This window comes from Urocitellus parryii, chromosome 8, assembly GCF_045843805.1.
Source record: "Urocitellus parryii isolate mUroPar1 chromosome 8, mUroPar1.hap1, whole genome shotgun sequence".
NCBI classification, from domain to species: Eukaryota; Metazoa; Chordata; class Mammalia; order Rodentia; family Sciuridae; genus Urocitellus; species Urocitellus parryii.
In genome coordinates, this window is record NC_135538.1 from 109127324 (window position 1) to 109143113 (window position 15790).

General features: G+C 35.4%; 1 protein-coding gene across 1 annotated transcript in view; it reads left to right on the forward strand.

Annotated features, from left to right (window-relative positions):
• Window positions 1–15790, forward strand: part of Usp49 (ubiquitin specific peptidase 49) — an 84242-nt gene that overhangs the window by 23495 nt on the left and 44957 nt on the right. Inside the window, exon 3 of the mRNA XM_026383547.2 lies at window positions 4400–4490. The gene's annotated coding sequence lies outside the window, so the exon portion shown is untranslated. The remainder of the gene's footprint in view (window positions 1–4399; window positions 4491–15790) is intronic.

Consider the following 15790-nt stretch of genomic DNA (forward strand, 5'->3'; position numbering starts at 1 on the left):
TGCTGGCCTAACATGTGAGAGGTGGTAGGTTTGATCTAATTAAAAAAAAAAGAGAGAGAGGTGTTTATGTGTGTGTGCGTACACGTGTCATTATCAAAATTAGAAATTCTGGGCTGAGGATATGGCCAAAGCAAGAAAGCTACTTTACAAATGTTAGAAATCATTTTATATAAGAGGTAAAATTTAAGATAAATATAAAAATGGGACCATCTCTTGGTGATTCATTTGACCAAAATATATATTACTATGTCTTTTGTACTATAACTATGGTGTTTCAACAGGAAAATAATAAGTGGAAAATAATCCCTGGCTTCAGTAAGGTCACAATCTAGCTGGCTATTTCATGTATGCTGTAATATACACACAGAAACAGACAGTTTCTTTTTTTTTTCTCTTTTAGATCGTAATGGTTATACGTAGTAGTTGGGTTCATCCGGACAAACTCATACATGTATGGAAATTGATTTTAGTTCATGCTCCCTCTAATATATAGTTTCTTAAACTGACATAACATTTCTGTCTTTTGGTGAAAAAGCATTTTAATAAACAGCTTATAAGAAATCAATTCATATGTCAAGTGAACAGTGCTATTACTACCTAGATAATTTTGAGCCACAGAGTGTGTAACTGCAATACTAGCACTCTTTGTGTTTCACAGGAATTCATGAGTCTATTTTGCAGTTCTTATGTAGAAGCCCTGAATTTGGACTTAAAAACCGTTATTTAAAAAACCATGATAAACTGATAATTTCGAATCTTAGAACAAGCAAAACGAGCAGATCTTGAATCTTTTGTTCATGCTGTCCATGTTGTGCACTGAAATGTAAAAATGTTACATTTCTTTTTGCATTATTAATTTTTCTTTATTTGTGTGAGCATTCCTCTATTTAGTTGTGTGAGTTTTTTTTAGCCTTTGGTATCTTCTAATACTTTTGGCCTATTTTAACCTTAATTATATATGGCTGATTGTTTCTGATTTTTTAAAAAATCAATTATGACATTGACTTTGGAAAAAGTCATTTTTGTAGACTTTTTATTCAAACGTAGAAAGAGCATCAAATTCAGATTTTGAGCCATTGGTTCTTTTGCAGTTAGAATATGTCTCAACTCCACAATAATCAGACTGCATTAGATATCACTTCCTAGACTATCATTCCTGCCTTACCTGCTCTAAGTACTGGCTTGAGGCACCCCAAGGGATATGTGTAGAAGTACTTTGAAAGCCATAAAATGCCATATCAGTATGTTTTGCTCTTATTCATCTAATTGTGTACTTGAAACATTTTTGACATAGACATTTTACTGTGAGCTTATAGATTGGGATAGGAAAATCATATGACTGAGTCAAGGAGCATACTTAAATCCAACAAATCCTTGCTGATAGTAAAATTATGGAGTCCCAGCAACTGCATCTTATTTTACCTATTGTGAACATCTTTGATGTCTAAAAAAGTGCCAAATCCTGAATAGGTCCTCAATGTATATTGATGAAGGAATGAAGAGACTGGATATTAAAAAGAAAAAAAATTTAAAATGCACCTATTAGTCCCATTCACATTTTAAACTCTAAGACACCATATTTACTTCTCACCATCCAGTCACTCCATAATTATTATATAGATTATATATTTGTATGTATTTTTTAGATATTAGGTCAATTCTGCAGATCAATTCTGAACGTACCCTATTTGACTATAATAATATTAGTGAACCCTCAAAGAAGGGCCTTGCTGCTGTCACCTAGATGTTAGTCCTTGAGGCTAGTATTTCTTTTTTTTTTTTAATGGGTTACTTATTTATTTATTTTTAATTAATTTTTAAAATTTATATGACAGTGGAATGCATTATAATTCTTATTACACATATAGAGCACAATTTTTCATATCTCTGGTTGTATACCAAGTATATTCACACCAGTTTATGTCTTCATACATGTACTCTGGATAATAATGACCGTCACAATTCATCATCATTTCTAACCCCATACCCCTCCCTTCCCCTCCAACGTTCTCTGCTCAATCTAGAGTTCGTCTATTCCTCCCATGCTCCCTCTCCCTACCCCACTATGAATCAGACGAGGCTAGTATTTCTTAAAGAGTAGAAACGTGTTTGAATCCTAATTCTGCCACTTATTATCTATGAAACTTGTTTGTGCCTCCAGTTCCTTGTCTGCAAAATGGGAATAAAAATAATATCTACCTCATAGTTGTGAGGATTGAATGAAGTACTGGATGAATATCTGGCATACATTAAAGGATTTATAGATGTTAATAGCTATCATATTCATTTGTATTATTATTATTTGTCAGAATAAGTTAGTTGGGTAACATTCCAAGATTGATTTTCTCCTTTTCAAGCCCTGGGAACTCCTCTAAACTAAGGGTAGAAAGTTAAATGAAGAAAACTAAACCAGTGGCTGGGTGCCAGGCAGTGTATGAGCATTTTAGCCATATTCTCCTTTAATTTTCATACCAGTGCTATGAAGGTAATTAGAAACAGACTCAGAGAAGTTAAGTAAGGTCTCCTGCTAGTAAATAGACATCATGGTGATAACATCCAACAGCCCAAGAGATCAGTATGTTCATTAATAGGTAAGTTTGGAATATGCCTGCCTGTGATTTGGGGACTTTATTTCAAGTGAGCACTGAAAGAGATGTCATCCACATTTATATTTCATTCCTACTCCAGTGCTTTGTTTTATATATCTGTAATTCCATGCCCCTCCCATTCCAAAGCATATTGCAGTCGTTGAAATGACGTATGTGGGACCCAGATGGAAAATTTTTGAATATGTGGAGTTTTACTCAAACTAATAGTTTGTAGAAGTGAACTGACTTACTATAATTTCCCAATTTTCAGAATCTCTATCATCATTATTAAAGTAATTATTCTTCAAATTAATAGCTGCTTCATAGGGCTGTAAGCATAAACTCCCTTGTTTAAATATCCTAGGTGCCGTTTAATATAGAAGAGACTATTGTAGTTAATTTTTGGGGAGCATCTAAAATTAGTTAAAATAACTTGGTTTTAAGTATAATTAAGACAACTTTTAATTTTTTAGTTTTCTTACATTGCAAGTTAGCTCATTTGGATAAGGAAAGAGGGACACTTTATGAAACCCCATTCATGTAGTTTTCCTGAATAAGTTTGCCTCCAACCCTTCAGCCTAGAATGTGTGGAAGATTTAAGCTCTCCCTAAACATCCTTGTGTGTTTTCTGATCTCTCATCCTCTTCTGTCTCCTGGCCTTGTACATTCTTGCCCTGTGCTACTGATTTGCACTTAGCACACCCAGATGAGAAACTTGTTTTCTTTACTGGTTTTAGAAAGGCCCTATTCACACAGGACATTTGCAGATTTTGTATATCTAACTGAAGAAAGGCGGCCAAATAGAGGTGGGGTGAGCCTTGCTTTGCATTAATGCAGCCAACTCTCCTAGTAAGGCATCCCCGGTCTTAAACGTTTTCAGACCTCCCTTGACCTGAGAGCTTCACCCCTACCTAATCCCAGCTTTGCTCCATTATGCTAGCTCTTCTTTTCTTCTCTCCCATTCCCTCTCCTCAGCATTCTTCTCTACTTTCCTTTCAGAGATAAAACAACAAATTCTTCCCCTTGTCTAATGCAGAGCAATTTCCCTTTCTTGACAACCATTCTGGGATCTTGACAGCCATTCTGCAGGGAACCACCCACTCGCTCCAAGGGGACTGGACATGAGAGGTGGGGGGTCCATATTGAGGAAACATATTTTCACAAAGAAAGTTTCTTCCAAAGGGGATTCTTGTGTGAGCAATTAGGATGACAAAATAGAGAATTTTCCATTCTGTTACATAGTAGTTAAGTATGCCAAGCTCAAGCTTTATTGTGCCCTGAATACTTGTCAGAAATCTAAAAAATGATTATATGTTCAATTTATTCAAATTATAAACTCTAGACATCTTTGATTAATATAAGGTCCTGTGTGTAGACTATACACTGCTCTTTAAGAAGAATGCTGCTGCTTACATAAAGATCATGAAACCAGTTAACACAAAAGAATCACCTCCTGCTATACTGGATTATTATGTATTTCATTTACACAAAAATAATTTTGGCTTTTGATACTTGGATAATTTTGTTACCATGAAGTTTTTCTGATTATATGCAAGGATAATATGTCATCTTTAAAACCTAAAACAAATGCAGTGTACTTTTTCGGGAACTAAACCTTTATACTTCCATTTATGAATCAGTCTACCTGTAAGTGAATAAATCTTGATTCCTAGCTGAAAAAAAAATGTCAGTTTATTTTTTCATTCTTTTATGTCAGGTTTGAGGGCTTGTAGGGAGTTCACTGCATTGTAATATATTGATCATATTTTGAATTGCTAAATGAATTTGCTTTTTTTTTTCTGGCCTTACAGATTGTTTCCATCATAGGTAATAGAGAAGAGGAAACCTAACCAATGCCTGTGGAATAATATGGAAGAAGATGAAAAAAACCTTGTTTAATGGGTAAGAAATAAAACTATAATAAAAACTTATTAATGAAAAGTGTTCATAATAGGATTATGCATGGCCAGTCTGTAATATTGCAATCCTATTAGGGTAAGTGACCAATCACAATCTTTGTTTCATCCCTATTCTGAACTTTTACTACCTGCTTCCATTGTAAACTTGTTTATTTTTCAATGCCCTGAATTAACTTAAGCTAAGAGGGGACACAGCCATATTTGACATAAACTGGGATCTGGAGACTGGCAAACTTACGGAGTCTACGGTAGTTTTTGAAGTTTATTGGTAGTTGGATAGAGACTGTGTCTGTCATGACCTGTCAAGAGTAATTATCCACCCCTTCTTCTTCTCCAAGAGCTGCCAGCTGCTCTGATATTAGGCTCACCATGGGGGTCTTGCTCATGTGGGTAAGTGCAGATGTGTGTCAGGTGGGAGTTAAATAGAATTCCAGAGAAAGCTCAATAAAAAGTCTGACTAAGGTTATGAGATATAAAAAATTCTAATTATACAAGTCCTTACATTCTTATTGTCAAAAATTTCAGTGTCATAGATAACCAAAACCCTCTACGTGAATCACAGTCCCCTGCCAGAGAGGACCAGCCACTGTTAACTTGACATTTGGGCAAGTTAATCTCTCTCTGTACCTCAGTCCTCAGCTTTAAGGTAGAGACAATAAAATGCCTATCTTATAGCAATATTAATAATTAATTAGTTAATCCATATAAAAAACAAAAAAAGAAGGCCTGGCACATAGTGTTTAGTAAGTGGTAGCTAGAGTTTTCATATGTGTCCCGGTTAGTAATTTTATGTATCAGTCATCCACCATGACTCTTTCTCTGATAAACTCCACCAGTTACATCATCTCTGGATAAGTTTAATCCTGGTGGCAAAGACTTTCATGAAAATTTTCTTTTTGGCTTTAAGTTTCATTTCTCTCAGAGTATGCTGCTAGACTGTGTCTGAGAATAGAGTTATACACCTGGAACTCTTACTGCATATCTTACGGTATAGGTGATACATACAGGTATGTATGAATAGACAACCACCTTCAGCCTACAATAATTTTATGTTGCCTGCAAAAATATCTGTTTCAAAGCAGAATGCACAGTTCTCTGATTTCTATTTCTTTCTTTTTAAATTTTTTATTTTTATTTTTTGTAGTACTGGAGATTCAACTCACAGTGATGTTCTACCTATAAGTATATCCCCAGCCTTTTTTTTTTTTTAAAAAAAAATACATATATATAGACACAATATCTTTATTTTTATTTATTTATTTATTTATATACTTTTTACGTGGTGCTGAGTATCAAACCCAGTTTCTCACATGTGCAAGATAAATGCTCTTCCACTGAGCTACAACCCCCGGTTCCCTAGCCCCCTTTTTTTTAAAAATTTTTTTTCATTTGTAGATGGACACAATGCCTTTATTTTATGTATTTTTATGTGGTGCTGAGGATCGAACCCACATGCTAGGCAAATGTTCTACCACTGAGCCACAACCCCAGTGCCCTCCATAGCCCTTTTTTTATGTTTATTTTGAGGCAGGATTGTACCACGTTGCCCAGATTGGCCTTGAACTTGCAATCCTCCTTCCTCATTTTCCCTAGTTTTTGAGTTTACAGGCGTGTGCTACCACACTTGGCCCACAGTTCTCTTATTTCTAGATAGCTATGTCAAGTTTTCTGTTAAGTGTCCATCAATCTACTTGGAAAGACAAGTTTTCTTGAATTTCTCTTTTTCTTTTTTTTGTACCGGGGATTAAACTCAGGTGCTTAACCACTGAGCCACATCCCCAGCCCTTTTTTATATTTTATTTAGAGACAGGACCTTGCCAAGTTGCTTAGGGCCTCACTGATTTGCTAAGGCTGTCTTTAAACCAATGATCCTCCTGACTCAGCCTCTTGAGCCTCTCTTTTTCTTGTTTCATAGAATAGTAGTAACTTTGCAGATATCTTTGCTGCCTTTCCCCTGGCTTGTCAGCATTTTCATAAGTGGTACTGACAGTTGCCCATGTAGAGAAGGAAGGCACCTCAGTAAGCTTTTTAAAGTATTTTCCTCTTTTTTGGTATTTCCCTGTTGCATTATCCTGGGGCTTTATTAATTATTATGGACTATTCTATCTGCTGTGACTATAGTGAGGTTGTTTTAATAGGCTAGTACATATAGACAAGAGCCAACATTTACTGAGTTGTGTATCAAGCAATGTTTTAAGTGCCTTACTCATTTATTCATTATTTCACTTAATCTTTTCATCCATTTAAGTGGTAGATACTATTATTATCTTCATTTTAAAGCCTAGAAAAGCTGGGTGTGGTGGTGCACGCTTATTATCCCATTGATTTGGGAGCTGAGACAGGAGGATCACAAGTATGAGGCCAACCTCAGCAATTTAATGAGACCCTGTCTCAAAATTTAAAAAAATGAAAAGGTATGGGCTCAGTCTCCAGTACCAAATAATAACAACAACAACAATAATAAATTTAAAAAGTAAATCTGAGAAAAGTGAGTTGCGGAATAAGTAATTTTCCCAGAGTTGCAATCTAGGTGGCGCCTTAGGATCCCCACCAAGGCCTGTGCTGTTGATCAAGAGAGTACTGGCCTAGTTAATAAAGTTTGCTAAAGGGTGTGAGTTTAATAAGACATGAAGGCCGTATATCTCCTGAAAAAGTCACCATAAGTAATTAAAAAAAAAAACTAATTTGTTTTTGCCTGCCTGTGGGAAGAACCCTTTTTTTTTTTAATATTTTGTTAGTTGTTGTTGGAACTTTACTTATTTATTTATATGTGGTGCTGAAAATCGAACCCAGTGCCTCACACATACTAGGCAAGTGCTCTACCCCTGAACCCCAGCCCAGCTCAGCCCTGGGGAAGAACTTTTGGAAGCGTGTTATCTTCTTAGATGCAGGGAAAATGACGGCATGAAGTGGTTATTTGTGAACATTTATTGAATAATTATTTTTCTTGACCTTATTTGAATACAGCTATTTTGCTGCAGGATGAGTTATTTGTAGTAAATGGTAATCACCTGAACTAGCTGAAGAACATCTGTTTAGAGGGGATTTGGGCGTTGATTTGTGGATTACCATTTAGCTGCTATTCATAGAATCACACAGACTGAAAGACTGAACTGTAGAGCAGTTTGGAACTGATTGGTAATGGGAAATTGCTCTTTTGTCCTGTTAAATAATATTTGAATGACAGCAGGAAGTGGTGCCAGAGAAAAGCCTGGAGAAAGGTGACTTATGGGTCTTATAATTAGAATGTCACTTTTAAGTAAAAAGGTAAATGTACCTTAACAATTGACATTTATACTCCACTGGAAGGAGTTATAATATGTAGCTCTTGTGCTGGGGTCTGTCTTGTCAGACTGAAGCATTGGCTTTTTTTTTTTCCTCTTCAAATAGCAAAATTCACTTCCTGATGAAATTATTGTTAATGTACAAAGAATAAGTGATATTTAAAGTGACAAGTACCACTGCTAAAATGTCCTGGCCTTCTTGTAAGTGTGGCTTCATGTAGTCAGTGATGTTTTCCTCTGTTTTTTTTTTTTTTTAAATCCCCTTCCCTTGTTTGAAAATTTCTTCTGAATGTTGATCAAAGTTATGTCTCTTAACTTCTTAGTTCAAGGACTAAGGCAGCTCTTTCAGGGTCTAATAAGGTCAAAACCATTTTTCATTAAAACATTATTTGCTTTTCTTCCCTTCATTTACATAGGAGTTTGCAAGGAATTTTCCAAAGGCTATCTAAAGTGAAACTCAATAGATGCAGAAGCAGAGGAGAATCCAGCAGTCTTTCTTAATTAATTTTAGACAGTAAAAAAGATTTGCAAAAATGTTTAGGCCACTCTTCTTCATTGAGAAGCACTGTGGTTTGTATCTGCATCAGAACATTGCAAAGACCTCAGTGCAGGCCAGAGAGTCATAGTGCCCTCTCCGACTGATAGGTGCCAAAGCTGGAATATTCTTTGTATGGTTTGCTGCCAACTTTGGAAAGGACCTTTCTGGACAGCCATTTATCTTGCAGTATTAATTGAACATTTACTATGTTCTGTCTTGTAGGAATGGAAACAAGGCAGTAAAGAAAATAAAAGCAAAAAAAAAATTTCTCTACCCACCTGGAGCTTGCATACTAGCTTCCTTTCCAACCCTTTTGTCTGTTGACCTAGAGTAGCTTCTCCTACAGGGGAATCTCAGGATTCATAGCCACTGTGGATCTTCAGTGCTGACTCTTGTTTCTCAGTATGACTTGATATTTTTGATTATTTTTAAAAAGGCACTAAATGATTTAGGATTTTTTATAATAGATGGAACCCCAAGTACAGCTATAAAGATGGGTGTATTCAGTCATTCTTGTTATGGTTGATTTACTCTTGTTATCAAAGTTAGTGCCACTTTTGTCCAGTGAGGCACAGTGACTCAGGAGGCTGAGGCAGGATTGCAAGTTCAAGGCCAATCTCAACAACTTAGTGAGGGCTTGTCTCAAAATAAAAAAAAAAATAAAAAGTGCTGGTGATGTAACTCAGTGGTAAAGTGCTCTGGGATCAACCTCTCGTACAGATGAACAATAGTTGGTTTTCTATTTATTTATTTTTTGTTTGTTTATTTTTATAGTCCTGAGGATTGGGGCCTTGCATGTGCAGGGCAAACACTCTACCACTGAGCCGTATCCCTAGCCCTTGATTTTTAATTTAATTTTTAAAAAAAGTTATTTGAAGAAAAAATGTTCTTTTATGTATGAGATTTTCTTTGTCTGATGAGTTGCTTCTAAGATCCTGTAATTTGTTTAAGAGACTTTTATATAGAGATTACTTGGCTCATTAAATCGAGTCACCTAATAGTGCCTTAAAGGTTAAGGAATAGACTCTCAGACTCCCGCCCAGCAGCTCGATGTCTATCTTATGTGTGTCTTGTCACTTACTCACTTCAGCTATTTCTAAGTGCAAACAATTGGGAATGTCCTTAGAATGTTAATAGAAAAGAAAACTGACATTCAAAATGTGAATGTCAAAATTTTCTGTAACGATTATTTTAATCTTAAAATACACTTTAATAGAAGCTCTTTTTTTTTTTTTTTAATTGGGCATTTTTTGTCCTTTCATTCATTGATCGTGTTACCTAGAAAGATAAAATGGCTGTTGTACATTCAGCATTGCTGTCTGCCAGGTGCCCTGTTCTTGATTGTGCCTGGTATACCAAAGACCAGAATGGCCAAGGTTCAGATAAAATACATCTTCTGTCCAAGTGAGAGGTATAGTCATGTTCATGACTAGGGAAGGGGAAATTGAAGAATCCTTATCAAAGTGTTCAACCAGACTCTTTTTTTTTTTTTTTTGAGGGGGAGGGGTATGCCTTTCCTTGCTTTCAGAGGTAGATGGAGCTTCTAGTTCCTGAGCCTTTCCAGGTTCCTGAGGTTGTAACCAGCATGGTCCTTGCATGATGGCATTTAAGATTTGGCATGTTCTGGTCTTTTTAGTTTCCATTCCTGCATTCACTTTCCACTTTCAATATTTTCATGGAACCCTTCATCTTCTGTTATTTCATTTTCTATTCTTTCTGTTTTAAGAATTTGTCTCCTTTGGGCTGGGGATGTGGCTCAAGTGGCAGCGCGCTCACCTTCGTGCTCACCTGGCGTGTGTGCGGCCCGGGTTCGATCCTCAGCACCACATACAAAGATGTTGTGTCCGCCGAAAACTAAAAAAATAAATATTAAAATTTCTCTCTCTCTCTCTCTCTCTCTTTAAAAAAAAAAAAGAATTTATCTCCCCTTTTTGTTCCTTTATTGTGATTTTAATAGGGTATTAAGAGGGCAAGAGATAAACATGTATATTCATTCTGCTGTGTTTTACTGGGAGCCCAAGGTTTAACATATTAAGTTTATACAAACTACTGGAATTGTCTTAGTTGGTTTTTTAAAAAAATGTTTTTAGTTGTAGATAGACACAGTACATTTATTTTTATTTTTTGTAGTTGTGGATGGACATCATACCTTGATTTTATTTTATTTTTATGTGGTGCTGAGGATTGAACCCAGTGCCTCACATATTTGAGGCAAGCACTCTGCCACTGAGTCACAACCCCAGCCTTTATTTTTATGTGGTGCTGAGAACAGAACCCAGTGCCTCACAGGTTCTACCACTGAGCCACACCCCCAGCCCAATGTTAGTTGGTTTTTTATTTAATTTAAAAATCTCTTCAAGCTAGGTACAATGGCACATGCCTATCTTGGCTACTCAGGAGACTTGAGTCTAAGAGTTTGACCAGCCTGGGCAATTTAGTGAGACCCTACCTAGCTCAACATAAAACAAAACCCCACAAAATCCCTTTAGATTCTATTGAGGTTTAGAAAGTTTACTCATATTAGTGTTAATCACCTAATTTTTTGAATTAGGCATTAGCACATAAATTATTTCATATAATCATCATACCAACTCTGTAGATAATGATATTAGTTTATTTATTTTATTTTATTTTTTTAATATATATATTTTTAGTTGCAGATAGACGCAATACCTTTATTTTATTTATTTATTTTTATGTGGTGCTGAGGTTTGAACCTCACAGGTGCTAGGCAAGCACTCTACCACTGTGCTACAACCCCAGCCCCACTTTTATTTTTTTAATTAAAAATTTTTTTTAGTGGCTGGTGGATCTTTATTTTTAATTTATTCATTTATATGTGGTGGTGAGAATTGAACTCAATGCCTCATGCATTGCTAGGCAAGCTCTGTACCACTGAGCTTCTGCCTCAGCCTCCCCAGCCCATATTCTTTTATTTTTAAATTTTTGTTGTTGTTGTTGTACTGAGATTGAATCCAGGGCTTTGCACATGCTAGGCAAGCACTCTACCTTACCTACATCTTTATCTTTATTTATTTTTTATTTTGAGACAGGGTCTCATTAAATTGCCCAAACTGACCTCAAACTTGTGATCCTCCTACCTCAGCCTCCCAAGTAGGTGGCATTACAGGCATATGCCACTACACTTAGATAATTATACTCCATTTTAATGAATATGGGAACAAGTTCAGAAAAGTTGAGTTACAAACATAAAGTCACACAGCTAATGCCAGGTTTGAGATAAGTTTCCAAACAACATTTAATATTTATCATAGGAGATTCAGAAAGATGGGAGGCATCAAGATCACTAACGGTTTAAGCAATAGTAATGCAAGTATGTAGAGTTTTGGTCTTGAATTTGACAGTAGAGAATGGCACTGGAAATGGGGTGGGGTGAATAGGTTCAAGAAGTTGGGAAGAGGAGCATTTAAGTCCATTCTTTTGAATGAGCAAAGAATCTAGACAAGGGTCTGAACCTTTCTTTTTTTTTTTTTTTAAGTTGCAGATGGACACAATGCCTTTATTTTTATTTATTTATTTATTTAATATTTATTTTTTAGTCATAGTTGGACACAATACCTTTATTTATTTATTTTTATGTGGTGCTGAGATCGAACCCAGGGCCTCGAACATGCTAGGTGAGCGCTCTACCGCTGAGCCACAACCCCAGCCCTATTTATTTATTTTTATGCTGTACTGAAAATCGAGCTCAGTGCTGCACATATGCTAGGCAAGTGCTCTACTACTGAGCTACAACCCCAGCCCATGAACCTTTTACTTTTAAAAACAAATAAGTAGGGTTTGGTAGTTGATTTGATTGTGACATGAACAGGAGTTAAAGAGAATGACAAGTTTTCAAGTCAGATGAATAGAAGTGCCATACCAAGGACTAGATAAAAGGTAGGAAGAGTTGCTGAACTAAGGGAAAATTAGTAAATTTAAGACTGTTATGTGTTATAAACATCTGACATGTCTTCTATATTCTATTACTTGTTTTTTTGACATTTATCTAAATGTCCAGTGATTATATCATATACTGTTACAGAAAGTCAAATTCATTAAGTCACAGTGTTTCCTGGTTTATAGTGTGTACTCTTTTTTTTAAAATATTTTTTAGTTGTTAATGGACCTTTATTTTATTTATTTATATGTGGTGCTGAGAATCAAATCCAGTGCCTCACACATGCTGGGCAAGCACTCTACAACCCCATCCCCTAATGTGAACTCTTACTTTAAAACTTTTCTTTTCCTTTCTTTCCTCCTTCCTTCCTTTCTTCCTCCCTCCCTCCCTCCCTCCCTTCTTTCCTTTATTTCTTTCTTCCTTGACCTAGCTAGGCAAGGGCGCTACCACTAAGCTACTTTTACTCCAGCTCTTCTATGATTTTTTTTGTTTTATATTTTTGGTACTGGGGATTGAACCCAGGGGTGCTCAACCACTGAACTACACCCCCAGGCCTTTTTATTTTTTATTTTGCAACAGAGTCTTGCTAAGTTGCTTAGGGCCTCCTAAGTTGCTGAGGCTGGCCTTGAACTTGAGATCCTTCTGCCTCAGCCTCCCCAGTTGCTGAGATTACAGGCATGTGCCACTTCACCAGGCTAAAGTTGATATTTAGTATTTTTTGATTTAATTAGAACATCAAGTATTTTACAAGACCAAGAACCTAATAGAAAAGACATGAATTGAGAGTTCACATAAAAAGAAAGAAAACCATAATTAGCAGCATACAAATGAACATAATATATAATGCATATATAATTTTCCAAATGTCATATTGAAACTTTTAAAAAAAATATCATCCCCAGTAATAGGTAAACATGCAATCTCAAGTACTAGTGCTGCTGGATATGAAGGGAGGAGTATATATTAAATGTAACCTTTTTGGAGGGCAGTTTGATAAAATCTATCCCAAATTTAAATGCATATATCCCTTAACACACCAATTCATCTTTTGTAAATTACTTCACAAACATACTTGTGTAAGTGTGCCATGATATGTGCCCAACAATTTCTATGATGTATTATTTGTAATAATGAAACATCAAAAACAGCATTATTCTCCTCTTATAGTGAGATAAATGAATTGTGCAATACCTATCATACAATATGGTACAGTCTTTCATTTCTTTTTTTTTTTTTAAGAGAGAGAGAGAGAGAATTTTAATATTTATTTTTTAGTTTTCAGCAGACACAACATCTTTGTTTGTATGTGGTGCTGAGGATCGAACCCGGGCCACACGCATGCCAGGCGAGCACATTACTGCTTGAGCCACATCCCCAGCCCTGTCTTTCATTTCTTTAATTTAATTTGAGACAGGGGTTTGGCTGTGTTGCCCAGGCTGCTCTCAAACTCTTGGGCTCAAAGCCTCCTTCTTTGGCCTGTGAGTAACTGGGACTATAGGCATGGGCCACTGTGCCTGACTCATGATATAGTTTTTTTTTTTTTTTAAAGAATGAGAGAAAGCCAGGCATATGGAACATATGACCACCATACATTGTTCCATAAGAAAGATGCAGAATAACATGTATGGTAGGATCCAATTATTAAACCTTATTATTATTATTTAGTACTAGGCATTGAATCTAGGGGTGTATAATCATTAAGTAACATCCCAGCACTGACCTCCCACCTTTTTTAAAATTTGGAGACAGGGTCTCCTGCCTCAGCCTCCTGAGTTGCTGGGATTAGAGGCATGCACCATCACTCCCAGTTAAATATTATGTTTTCAAATGCATAAAAGATTCCTGGAAGTGTGTTCCAGAGGTCTCTTCAGCAGTACTCCTTTTACAGAGGCTGTTGGGGATGGAAAGCAAAAGGGAGAATTTTACTCTTGGAATTTTTATATATTCTGTATTTGCATATTAGGTTTTTTAAAGTATATAACAATCAGCAGGAAAAAGAATTCCAGTTGTATTTTATCTATAATAAACACTGTTTCCCATAATTAAAAAAACAATTTATTAGGGAAAATTTGGGACTTTATGCTCTCTCTGCCTTACTGTACTCTTAGATTATTTTGAAGCAAATTGTAGATATTTATTTAATTTATTCTTAAGAATTTCATGATGTACCTCTGAAGATAAGTTCTTTAAATAAAGCAGTTATCATTAAGTATATAAAAATTGACATTCTTTAATGTCATTGAATATCTAGTAGTCAATGTACCAAGTTCCCCCCCCATTATCTAATTTTTAAATGTAGTTGCTTATTTGAATCAAGATAGAAGTAAAGTTCAAATGTTGCAATTAGTTGATTGTTCCTCTTTTCCTCCTGCAAATTATTTATTAAGGCAATTGAGTCATTTGTTCTGATAGTTTCCTTCAGTCTAAATATTGGTGATTGTATTCCAAATGGTGTCAATTAAAATTTATTATGTCTTTTACTGTATTATCTGTAAATTGGTAGTTAGATCTAGAAACTAATTGTATTAGAGTCCATTCTTTCTTTTGTGAAGTAAACGTGGAGTACATTTCCATCCAGAGGTATGTAAGGACTCTACCTTTTTCTTTTTCTCTATTGGACATAAACTAACCATTGATGGTAATTATATAGTTCCACTGATAAGTGAAACTATTACCTAATGGCTGTGGTCGGTTGAATATTCTATGGCATACATTTAGGTACAAATTATTTTAAGCACTTTCTAATTTTTAAAATTATCTGCCATTATTTTAATTTTTTTTTTTTTTTTAGTTGTTGATGGACCTTTGTTTATTTGTATGCAGTGCTGAGGATTGAATCCAGTGCCTCACACATGCTATGCAATTGGTCTACTACTGAGCCACAACCCCAGCTCATGCATTATTTTTTTAATAAAGTTTTTTAAAATATATATATATATATATATATATATTTTAGTTGTTGATAGACCTTTATTTTATTTATTTATTTATTTACTTATTTATTTATTTATTTATATGCGGTGCTGAGAATTGAATCCATTGCCTAGCACATGCTAGGCAGGTGCTCTACCACTGAGCTACAACCCCAGCCCTGCCATGCCATTATTTTTTATTGGTGTTCTTGTTTATTCTTGGACCCTCATCATGGTTTAAAGTTCCATCTGGTCAGAAAGATTATCTTGTTTTCAAACCTCAGTTTCTAAGTACTTGTGTTTTCTTAATTTTTTTAATTGACACATTATATGTGTACATATTTATAGGGTACAGTTTAATAATTCAATATATACATGTAATGTGTAATGAACATATCAGGATAATTAGCATTTTCATCTCCTCAAACATTAATCATTTTTGCGTGTTGAATACCTTCAGACTCTTCTAGTTATTTTGAAATACATCACAGATTGCTGTAGGCTGTAGTTAACTTGTTGTGCTGGGGAACACTAGAACTCCTATCTCACTGTATTTTGATGCTCCTTATCTAACCTCTTTCCATTCCTTCTTCCTGCTTTCTCAGTTTTTATGAGTACCTTTTTTTCCCCTTTTGAGGGTATATAAAG